General features: G+C 50.9%; 1 long non-coding RNA gene across 1 annotated transcript in view; it reads right to left on the bottom strand.

Moving 5' to 3' along the window:
- Positions 1-1,303: 1,303 nt before the first annotated feature.
- The window catches only part of LOC126036847 (uncharacterized), a 36,589-nt gene continuing 25,781 nt past the window's right edge, over positions 1,304-12,111 (bottom strand). Inside the window, exons 2-3 of the long non-coding RNA XR_007505400.1 lie at positions 1,872-1,972; positions 1,304-1,351 (exon numbers count right to left, since the gene is read on the bottom strand). This is a non-coding gene — a long non-coding RNA (uncharacterized LOC126036847). The remainder of the gene's footprint in view (positions 1,352-1,871; positions 1,973-12,111) is intronic.

The following is a 12,111-nucleotide window of genomic DNA, read 5'->3' as shown; positions in this document are numbered from 1 at the left end:
TCGCTCACTCCTCCTTCCCCCTCCGGTGGGATGGGGAGGAGACGGAGGAGAGAAAAGGAAAAAAAGAAACTGGAACCTCGAGGGTTGAGATAAAGGCAGTTTACTGGGACAAACACAAAGAGATTACAACAACAACAACGGCACTAATGAAAAAAAAAAAATATACAAAAAGAGTGATGCACAATGCAACTGCTCACCACCCGGGACCCGACGCTCCGCCACTTCCCCCACCGAAAACAGAGCCCACCCCCTGGCCCGCTCCCCATTTATATACTGGGCAGGATGTCACATGGTATGGAATAGCTCCTTGGCTAGTTCAGGTCAGCTGCCCCGGCTATGCCCCCAACTCCCAGGTTCCTGTAAAAATTAACTCTATCCCAGCTGAACCCAGGACACCAACCAAGAAAGGTAAAACTGGAGCGCAGGGAGCAAATGCTTTTCTTTCACCTTAGGCCAACTGCTCGGACGCTCTCCATGCTGCCCTGCCACAGAGGTCATCCCTCTTGTACCGGTAAGAGACATAAGAGTGAATTAAAGCCAGGACCCCAAACCAGACCAAAAACCCGGTCATGATGAAGAAGAAAGTGGAGAATGCATCAAATATAGCAGAAAATTATTTTGGACATTCCCAGTTTACATTTCGAAAAAAGAGGGAAAAAAAAAGAGGAGGAATTAGGTATTAAAAGAAGAGCACTGAATGATAAAGCAGTAGCAGTCCCTCTACCACTACAAACCCACACCCCCACATGCACGTACGCACACAGACTTAACACCACCAAACTCCCCTTGACTGTGACCTTCACCTCAGCTTGCTGGTCTAGAGATACTGAATGCCTGAAGCACACCAAGGATAACTGAAAACATCTGCATAGCTTTAATGGGAATCCTCCAACTGAAACAAAGCGCTTTCTCCCTCTGTCTGCATTGGCACATCCCCGAGTCACGCTCTCACTCCTCTCCTTCAAAGTCAAGATTCCTAAACGTGAAAAGCGGGAGTGGGGAAAGGCGAAGGGAAGAGAAAAAGAGGGAGAGCATCATCAGTGGAAGACCTGCCACCTGCTGCTGATTCAGCCCTGTTTGGGGGACCACCCCAGCAGAGAGGAGATGGTTTGCATGCCACGGTCCTCCCTGCCTGTTCCCAGGGACAGGCCGTTTGCTCAGCCTTGCCGGCCAAAGCGTGGGAAAAGCGTAGGTGTGCGCCGTCGCTTGCAGAGGAGCACGGTCACGTTCACGTGCAATCCTTTACCTTTTTCCTCCCTGGATTCAAAGAGTTTCCGTCTTCAAAGTGAGAGCCTTCCATACAGTCATTTGTGACATTTCATCCAGGATAATAATCTCAGAAGGATCAGTCCTGCAATAAATATTTTACATAGCAATCCATGATTACGGGAACTGATGCCACCAAGGGCATTAGCATCAGCAAGAAGAACAGCAGAGCCCTGAGAATCAAAGCTCTGCATAATTGTGGGAGGTTTTGCTGGATGAGGAGTTTTGGGAGGGAAGCCGGGGAGCTGCGGAGCAACAGCTCTGTGCAAAGGCTCTTGCTGGGGCTTAGCCCCGGTCCAGGTTCCTAAGCCACTGCTGGTACAGATCACGCCTGCAACTCCTCATGTGTAAGTATGAGGATCTCCAGCTACCGTAAAGGCACTGGTGAGGCAAGGTTTGGGGGTCAAAAGCGAGTGCTGCAGCCACTATGCTTGGGGTCAGAGCCCTGCAATCACCTTCTGCAGCCCTGCCCCCGAATTTGATTTTCCCACCAAGCTGCCTGCTCGTTTCTATGGGATGCCCCACAAAGAGGCAAGTGGAGAAAACTCTGCCAAACACCTTCAAGCTAATCTTGCCGGGGGTCCTGGCGCTTGGTGGGGCTTTACCTGTCACTGCTTTGCTTTGGGATATCCACGTCACTGGTCTTCCCCACGTTCAGCTGAACTGAACTTGCAGCAGCAGCAGCTTCCATTGCCCTCCTGGGCTCCTGATGTAAAAAAGGGACAAATCACGTTCTCTGTCTTTGGTCAAAGTGGAGATAAGCTGAATGCCCAGCACAAATGTAGCAGTCTGCCCTCCCCTTCTGCCCCTTGGCAGCTATAGGTATTAGTGCAGCAGGGGAGAAACCGTTCACTCCAAAGATTTCGGGGCAGGGGGATTGTGTGTTCAAAACACAATTATGAGCAAGTCTTGACAGCAGCAGCAGCAGCAGCAGCAGCAGCAGTATCTAATAATAATCATCATAATGATAATGAGCTTTGTGAAAAACGACTCATTTTAAAAAGTATACCTGTATTCAACTGTTCAGCTCACTGCTACTTGAGGAAACAAAGGTTAAAATGTGGGATCCAGGCTACTGGGATCTATTTCAATTGAGTGCTGATCTTCCCCCAGCGTTTCCAGACAAGCTGTAAGAGAAACAGGCAATCTCACAGCCCGACGGAGATGTCCAGCCCCGAGGACCCAGCAAGCCTTACCTCTTCTTCTTCTTCTCTGGCTTCATTTCTGGCATCGTCCCACTTCTTCTTCCTTTCTGGCATAAGGTCATCCAGAAAGCTGAGCTCTTGCTTTGAAAAGCAGAAATCCATCGCTTTCCGGACAAAGACGAGAGCCAAAACCTTCACGAATAAGAGGGAAGATGCGGTGAGCTCAGAGACGATGCCACCTCACTCCAACGCTGCAAACACCCCGCTGCCGAGCAGCGGCAGCTCTTACCATCATGGGAAAGATGATGGCGGCACGGGACACCTTGATGGTCCAGAGCAGGACGAGGCAGGTCAGCTGGATCGCCGTGAAGAAATGCACCTTTCGCAAGGGCACGTGCCGCAGGTAGATGAAATCCGGCTGGTGTTTCGCCGGCATCCAAAACAGCTTCAAGCGATCAAAGAACTGCAAAATAAAAGGGAAAGGTTGCCACCTTGGGACTGCGGCAAGTTTCTGGCCCTCTCGAGATGTGGAGGCACTTTGCAGCATCTCGCTTGCCGTCAGAAATCCTGGATCCCACCGCGTTCCTCCTGGGAGCAGCATCCATTTTCCCTTCGCTCCATCTAGCAACCGCCTTGGCCCTGAGAGCTGCCCACCAAACGGCAACTATTCCATGCCATTCCATTATTAGCATTTCTCGGCCCACTGAATCCCCCAGCGAGGATTTCCACCAGTGGTAGAAACTGCCTTCCCTTTGCACTGAATTCCCCCGCTTTCACGTAACCAAACACTGACCTGCCCTAAACCCTGCAACAGAGAGCGCTGAACGTGCCTGGTCCTCCCAGCCCTATATACCTCCTGTACCTCCACCAATCTTTTTCTTACACAAAAGAGTTTCATTGCTTGCTCTGCGAGAAGTTTTTCCCATGCCACTGCTTTTTTCCCTGCTGCTACAGAGACAAAATACCAGGGAGCTGACATGCTGCACGCTGTAAAAGAGTCCGTACCTGAATTCCTCTGAGCGATGACACACCCATGTAGAGAAAGACGCCATAAAGCACAGGCATTGGTATAAACTGCGGGGGGGAAAGGAAAAAAAAAAAGGAATGCAATCATTTCTTTTTCCATATTGCATTTTCAGTATTACCATCCTCTTCCACAGGCACTACCTAAAATTGCTTGAAGCTTTCCAGCTTCCATTCAGGCTTAGAGATGGGTCAGATTTTAACCATTTTTTTGCCATTTTGTGCGCACGAGTGAGCTAAGGCTCTGCTTTAGGCTGAACTTGGGAGTTACCTCTCCTCAGAATAATCCTATTTTCCAGAAAGGTTGGAGGAAAACGGGCGATTTCACCCGTGCTACCCTATGCCGCATTCTCTGGCGGTAGAAGAAACACTTCTGCCTATTCCTGGGGCAACAGGCAAAGGCCACAGGCTTCCTTTTAGCCTAGAGACAAGATTACTTTGTGGGAGGAACATGCAAGGAAGCCCACGGGGATGACCTCAGTGTGTTTAGCTCCTGGGAACGGCTGCTCCGGGGCATTTGGGGAGCAAATTGCAGCCAGTAAAGGGCTGCCTGTTTGAAAGAGAGCAGGGCTGCCTGTTTGAAAGAGAGCAGATATGCTGGTCTGAATATGCTCAACTGTAACCCATAAACATGGGTGGGCCTGAAAGACACCCGAAAATTCAAGCAGTTGCATCGCTCGCTCGCCTCGAGCACACCAAACGGGGACCTGAAGGGCTGCAAAGCCTAACCGAGGCTGGTTCCCACCGTGGGTCAAGCCCCAAGGGTTGGGATCACCTCCTCCTCCTCCGCTCCACAACTAACTACTCAGGCCTGCAGAGAGGGGACTGTTTTGCTGTAACCTCCAACAAGCTCGCGGTTGTTGGGTGGTTTGCATTTTCCTCTCACCTTTAACACAGAAGTGAAGAAGACGGAGCAGCCCATGAGCACAAAGATCAGCAAGCCAGTGACTCTCTGCTCTCGTATCCCCAGAAACTTGGGTTGTTCTCCTGGAGCTGAGCAGTCAGACTCTACTTTGAGGCTATTCACGTGGGTGATGGACAGGATGGTCGCAGCCACAAACCAGGGCAGCCCCATCACAGGGCACACCCCGAGCATCACGGCCACCACAAAAAGGTCCAGGTGGTACCCGCATCCTTTCTGCAGGCAGGAAAACAAGAAACAGAGCATCCCATAGCACAAGAGCAAGGATAACGTCGCAAGTCAGACTCAAACCCTGCTCGAGCACAAGTCAACTTCTTCAGAATTCAAAACAAGAAATGGGTCTGAGTCTGGAGGAGATGCTGGTGGTGTGACCATCTCCTCTTCCACCTCCAAGTGCCTTGCTTCCTCCTGGAAACGAGAAGATGGCCCCAAAACTAGATACCTATGGGGGAAGTATATAGAGCTGCTTGCAAAGAGCATCTCCTCCAGACTCAGCCCTGCCCTGCCCCGGCATCACCTTGTGGCACCCCCACGTGCCAAAACATCCCATTACCTTGAACGCATGGGGGACCTGGAGCTTCGGTGATGGGATCCCAACCACAAAGTCAAGGAGCGCCATGATGACGATGGTGAGGAAAACAGCAAAGTCGCTCACTGTGGACCGTACCTGGGGCGAGAAACCAGAGGTGAGAGGGGCATGGCAAACAGGGCCGTAAGGTGAGATGCAAGAGTTGCAGACATCCACAACATTAAGGCTGCTTAACCAAGTCCCACCACCCCTCTGAGCACATGCAGCCTGATCCCTTGCTTAGATACTGCTGCTGTGTTTGTCCCTGTGAGATCTGGGGTCAGACAATAAAAAAAGCTTAACTAGGCCGACAAGGGTTGGTTTAAGTCAAAACCTAAAAATAATAATAATAATATTAAAAATAAGAAAAGAGATGTCTGCTACTACAGCTACACGCACAGCTACAATGGCAACAAGGCATTGAGGCATCCTTTAGTCCTCAAAAGGAAGCTCCTCATTCGAATCTACTTTCCACTCGAGCACATAATGCGCAGAAGGTAGGGGAAAAAAACCAAACTGAAAACCCCAACCCCCAAAACTTTGGGAAACCTGACTTCCTACTACCTGAGGAGGAAAAAAATATATAAAAAAATCAAACCCCAAAAATCTTCAATGTGGGGCAGGTCACGAGGCAGGTGGGAAATGCTACGATAATTTTGCACTCACGGAGTTGGAGTTGGAGTTTTGCACTCATGATTTTGCAGCCATGGAGTTATTTCCAAGCCCCGCGCAGCACCGTCCCTTGCCAGCGGGTTGGACTGACTTGCAGCAGCGGTGAGAGTTGGGAAAGATGGGCAGCAGAGCCTGGTACACACCTGGGCTTCTTGACCTGCTGGACCTTCCTGCTTCTTTTAAGTCCTCATCTCTTTCTCTCTTCCTTCTTTTCTTTTCTCGTTGGCATTCCTCCTCCTCTGCCCAGGCCTGTTTTCTCTTTCTTTTCTTTCTGTTTTCCTTTTCCTGGGGGGGAGCCTGCAAACCTTTCCATCCTACAGTATGATTAGGTAGGTAAAGCCAGGATCAACTAGAATCAGTTCTTGATTTACCCAAAGCTGACTCATTTTACCTTCTTTCCTCTGAAACGCTCTTTAGTCCTTCTGTGCATCCCAGGGAGTCTACTGTGGTCCCTGGGGTGGTTGGAGCCAAAGCAACGGGTGCCTACAACAGAAATGTCAGAGTCAGCAGGTGGCAAGGGACACCCTGGAGCAGCAGGCGACTCTTTGGCAAAATGCTGCCTTAGCCCTACAGAGAAGATCCCTTTGGCTGGTTTGCATTAGCCCTTTCTTCCAAAGGCCTCACTTTGGAACACAGGATTCACACGGGTGTGTGACACTCTGTTTCTGGCAGCTCAACAAACACAGGGATAGCGTGTCTCGGGTAGGAGAGTAGCTCCTATACCACGCTGAGCCTCGACATATTTAACATCGTCGGGATGGAGCCCCAGGAGCCGCGGAAGGATGCGGGGATGGACCTGCCACCATCCCCGTCTGCCACGGCAGAGCAGCCGAGGAAGAGGCAGGCGCGGAGCTCCTTGCCAATGCCACCCAGCAAGCGCAGGGCTCTGGCAGACGACATGGGGGTGTGAGGGGGGATCAGACGGGGGTGAGATGGAGATGGGGGGAGTGGGGGGTGGGAGGGGGGAATCAGACAGGGGTGAGATGGAGATGGGGGGAGTGGGGGGTGGGAGGGGAGGGGGGTGGATTGGTTGGGGGGGGTTGAGGGGGTGGGTGGGAGGCGGGTGGGGGGTAGGGTGGGTTTACAGCAGCTTTGGTGGGACCTTTTCTTTTGTCTTCCCCTTTAAAAGCTCTTTCTCCAGAACCGCTCCGTGCCTGTGTGGGACAGGGAGGGAGCGCGGGGGGCACCGGGAAACAGCCTGTTCTTTCCTGCCATGCTGGCTGCACCCACCTGTGGGGCTGTCCTTGGGAAGGGCACCAGAGCCGAGAAAGCCCCTGGGAGAGGGGCGGGGAGAAGCTCTTCTCCAGAGATTTGCCAGAAGCTCTCCAGAGCATCCCTTTTCCAGCCCATGAGATACTCTGTGTGACAAGGGAAGGTGCCCGTCGGTCCAAGGGATGAGGCCCTGCAGGGCTCCCATCAGGGTCCTTTGACCTACCCATCTTCCAGCTGCCACCCCAGGAGCTGTGGGTCTCACGAAGGGCAGAGCCCTGTCCCCCACCTGCCGCTGGGACAGACATTGGTGCATCCAGCCATTAAAACCTGCCGAGGCCAGCTAACTAGGAAAAAGAGAGGAGCCACACTGTGCATGCCCAAAGGATAACATTAATAAGTATATGATTAGAACCATATAAGCTTGTCTTGCTGTAGGTAACGGTATGCCCACTAGGAGGAACTACCCCCCCAGTGCATCCAGCGCTGCAATAAAGAATGCCTGCTTTCTAAAACTCCAAAATTGAGCCTCAGAGAGTTTTTTCGACCGGCTTTTTCGGTTACACACCCCTACCTCTGACTGGCAGGACAGAAGAGAAGATTGTTCGGGCACCTGTCCCTTTCACTCGTGCCACTCAAGTCCTGCTCGACCTTGCCCGGGTTTTGCTTTACCGTGTCCTGGTGCCCGCATGGAAAAGGAGCAGGGGAAAGCGGTCTGTGCTTCGAACCAGCGTGCCAGCCTCCCCGTGACATCCCGGAGCACTCCTGGGTGGTCAGCACCACGGGGCCCTCCTTTTTCGTCTGGCAAAGTCTCAGCTCCTCCTCTCTTGCTCGCTCCTCCTCCGCCATCCACATGCTGCTTTTCTAGGTGGTGGAAAGCATATTCTGCTTTCCCTGACTCCCACACGGCCCCTTGGTTTCCAGCAGGCTTCCCACCAGCGCCTCTGCAAGCCTGTTCTTAGGTGCAAGCGAAAGGAGAATTTTCTCTTTATTATTCCCACACCTCAGAGGCAATTCTGCTTTCACTGAACTGAATGGAAATTTGTGAGTAAAGATGATGTTTAGATTCACCTGCAGTGCCACAGTAGAGTTCACAGGGCCCTGCCCACCTTCAATAAATGTCAGCTTTGTGTTGTGGTTTTCACTGGAGTGAGAGCTACTGAATTGGAGAAGACCCACGGGAGAAAATAAACTGATGACAGAAGTTTTGAACGATGGCCTTGGGAACCACAGATGTGCGTGTTTATAGAGTACCTCTCCTTCAATCTCCTGAGAGGATTTTTTCCTCTCATAACTTGAGTAGGATGGAAAACTTTTCGGTCTGATGGATTTGGTATTTTTAACTTCACTTTTTACTGTGTTGCGAAAAAAATGCACGCAGTCTTACCATTTACATCCCACAGTGTTACCCGCTGGGCAGAAATGTCTGAGGCTTTCACATCTATTCCGTACCTCTGCTAACACTCTGCCAGTCTTGATCTGGTCGAACGAGAGCAGCTACTGCAGATAACGTTCTCGACTTCCCCATCTCCTCACTCTGGTTTTCCTGTGTTTCTCAGGCATATGCTTTCTCGAGACTGCATATGAGGGTGAGAGATTACTAGAGTCCGTCCTTATTCCTAAAGGCATCTGAAAATTCTGTTAGGAGTCACTTGCTGTAAGATTATCTCCTGAAGTCATCGCAGAAATATCTAAGATCTTGTAGAAATTCTTTGGAGGCTCAGGAAGGTATGATTCTTTTCTTATGCTCAGTTTCACAAAAGTCTCTGTAGCCTTTGTCTCATCTTCTTTAATGCTATGTTTGAGGATTACTGGTTCTCCCAAGCAGGGTGCCCTGCTGTTGCATTAGCCAGGCACAGCACAGAACCCTTGGTCTGGCCATGGTGAATACTTTTTTGGATAGGCTCAGATGAGCATGGTGAGTTTATGTTGTTTCAAGGATTTGCTGCAACATCTGTGCCTACTTTGACCCAATACTGCAAGCTGTTTAAAGCCATACACTTCCCCCTCCCCCTCCAATGAACCAGTCTGAGACTCTGTAGAGCACAGGATTATTGCACTATAATATAAGGTATTAATATAGCAGCAAAGCAGTGTTCCTTGCTGGAATACCTACCTAGCCTTCCTACCAGGATAATATTGTTTCATACTGTGTGTACTAGAATGAAAATGCTCATAAATGCAACATGAATATTTGCTGACTGCAGGTATTTTTACAGTGCTGATCCCTCTAATATGGAGGCAGATGTAACGACAGTCACCCGTGTACTTCTATGAGCCTGTGCAATGTTTAGTTTGTTAATGGGCTGGAGAGTGATTTCTGATGATGATTAACCCTCAACTCCTGTTCTTCTGCGGTCATGGTCACAGCTCTCCCGCATAGCATCACCTCCCTCTCTGATTTTCAGACCTCACATACTAGCTTAGGTAGCTACAGCCAAGCTTCGGTGCTGCCCAGAGAGTGTCAAAACGTGAGAGGTGCTAAAGGAGTCCTGTAGGTCCCTCTCCACCAGGTCACTAGAGATGGGCTCTTGCTAGGACTCAGGCAAGGTAGGGGGAAGGCTGGCTCCTTGTTAATCCTTTGGAATCCAGTAAGATGAAGGCTTGCTGCACCTCTGCTGAGAGAAGCCTCTTGACTGAGGTGAGCACCATTGCAGCCCTTCGCCGCTCTTCTCGGCATCTGCTCCCTCCCTCTTTCGGTTTTTTGTTGGTTTTGTGTGTGTGTGTGTGTGTGTGTGTGGCGGGGTTTGAGGGGCCGCAGGGCCGGCTCCTGGGAGAAGCTGCTCGAAGCTCCCCCGGCTCGGAGCCGGCCCCGCCTCTGGCCCAGGCCGAGCCCCTCAGCGACGGCGGTAGCGCCTCTGGGAGAAGAGATTTCCGAAGGGGAACGCCCCGTGAGGGAGTCGGGGGAGTGGGACGTGAGAGGAACCCCTCTGCGGATCCCGAGGTCAGGGAAGGAGGAGGAGCGGGGGAGGAGGGGATGCCCCCGCAGCCCGCGGGGAGGCGGCAGGCTGTCCCCCCCAGCCCGTGGAGGGGAGCGGGGGAGCGGATGTCCCCCAAAATGGCCGCGGCTCCCGCGCTGGAGCAGGCTGTGATGGAAGGACTGCACCCTGTCTGTGGAAGGGACCCGCGCTGGAGGAGTCTGTGAGGAACTGCAGCCCGCGGGAAGGACCCACGCTGGAGAAGTTGGGGAAGGGCTGTCTCCCGCGGGAGGGAGGGAGGGAGGGAGGGAGCCCAGGGCGGAGCAGGGGCCGAGCGCGGAGTCCTCCTCCCCCTGAGGAGGAAGGAGCGGCAGAGACAAGGGGTGAGGAGCCGACCCCAGCCCCCGTCCCCGTCCCCTGTTCCCCTGCGCCGCCGGGGGGAGGAGGTGGAGAGAACGGGGAGTGGAGTTGAGGCGGGAAGGCGGGAGGGCTCCCCGGGGGGAAGCTGTTCTCAGGCTGGGTTTTGCTTCCTCGTAGCCTTGTTGTGACTTGATGGGTAGCAGATTACAGGGATTTGGTTTCTTCCCCAGGTTGAGCCTGTCTTAAGTGGGGAGTGACCCCTCCCTGTCCTTCAACTTGATGAGCTGTAAGGCAGGTATTCTGTTCTTGAGCGGTGGGGGGGGAGGAGATCTGACTGAAGGGTGCTAATTGTACTTTGTCAGTGGAGCTAGACTTGCAGATGAGGATGGGTTCTCTGAATGACATGCAAGAGGCGCCTGGCGACTCTTGGAAAGACATGTACAAAGACCATCCCTAGAAATATTTTGGCATTTGAACGTCTGCTGGGAAAAGTTGAAATTTCAGCAGAAAAGAAGTATGTTTTTTGGATGCGAGTCCTTCAGTGATCTCTCAAGTCTGTAATTTAAGCACTGAGAAACTCAACGATTAATATTGTATGGATTTGGTGCTTTGTTTTGTGGTTCGTTCTTTGGCTTGAAATACAGCCACGCCACTACATGCTAAGCTCTAAGTTAACGTGGAGAGGATGGTTTTTACTGAGATGTGAAAACTCCCTGTTCTGAAACCAAATCTTTTTATGGGAAGCATTGTGGTCTTGGGCTTGGAATGAGCTGAAAGGTAGTGCTTATTTCCACTTGGAGCTTTCTTTTGGGTTTTCAGGCTTAATCCCAAACTGGTGGTGATGCAAAGGTGAAAAGTTCAGAGAACATCTTTGTTTTGCAGACTGCTGAGAGGCTGGACAGTAGGCCTAGCAATGTGTTTTGCTGACTGTCTGGTTTTGCAGGGTCTAAATGACAGAACTGCTTGTGGAACACCGTTATCGGTGGGCTGACCGGCAACCTCAAGAAAAGGCCAAAGCCGAGGATCCTCAGTGACCCTAGACCTCCTGAAGAAAGCTCAGCGGATGAACTACCAGCAGTGGACAGTCCTGAGGCATTGGTGAAAACATCTTTCAGGTCTGGCGGATATGAGTTTACTTTGTTTATCCTCGAGAGAATATGCTTTTAAGATTAAGTCTGCAGCGTGGGTTTGGTGGGAGAAATCAGTCCCGAAGGATTCCGCAGTGCTGCGTATCTGTACTGAACAAGAGTGAAAACAGAGGTCCATAAATAATACTGGCTGGACTTGTCCTTTACTTCTCCGACCTCATTAGCCTTCCTAAAAGATGAAGAACTAGACAGATATAAAGTCTGTAAGTAGTCAAAATGGTCAGGAAAGACAGCTCATTCTAGGAAGATGTCTTTGAAGGTTGGCACTGTTTCTTCTGAAAGTGGTGTAGTGATGAAGACTTGCGCTTTAGGTCAGATGATGTGCTTTATTGATGCGAGGGAGAGCTAACCCTTTTCCTGTTGATGTGATGTCTTGAGAACTGTCTAGCATTAATTTATTTTGCCAAGGAGAAGGATTCTGGCCAGGGGCTTGCAAGCAAGCGGTCGCTGCTGTTGTAAAGTGCGTGATAGATCCTACCTCTTACTTAATCATGTGGACGTACAGTTGTCCGATGTTTCTTGGAGGCATGTCTTCTGAAAATGATTTTCCCAAAGTGAGGTAAACTGGAGAAGCCGAGTGATCTTTGACCAAAATGTGAAAATCGGCGTGCCCAGCAAAAGCGGAGCGAGTGGCAGAATTTATTTTTTCCAAGTGTTTTTTGAGCCTTTTTTTGGTCGTTGTTGAAAACCTATGCTCTACTTTTATAGTAAACACACATGTGTGCAAGCATGAAATGGTTTTTGCTTTGGATAAATTTCTCTTGACTACAGTGATTTTGATTATACCTCAGTCTGTCAAACTTATTTCAGTCTTCGTCTAAGTGTGATTTTGAAGGCGCTGAAGTTCAAGTCGTTGTATTAGGTGGTAATTTCAGATACC

This window comes from Accipiter gentilis, unplaced genomic scaffold (assembly GCF_929443795.1).
Source record: "Accipiter gentilis unplaced genomic scaffold, bAccGen1.1, whole genome shotgun sequence".
In the NCBI taxonomy this organism is placed as follows: Eukaryota; Metazoa; Chordata; class Aves; order Accipitriformes; family Accipitridae; genus Astur; species Astur gentilis.
This window is presented reverse-complemented; position numbering and strand designations above follow the sequence as displayed.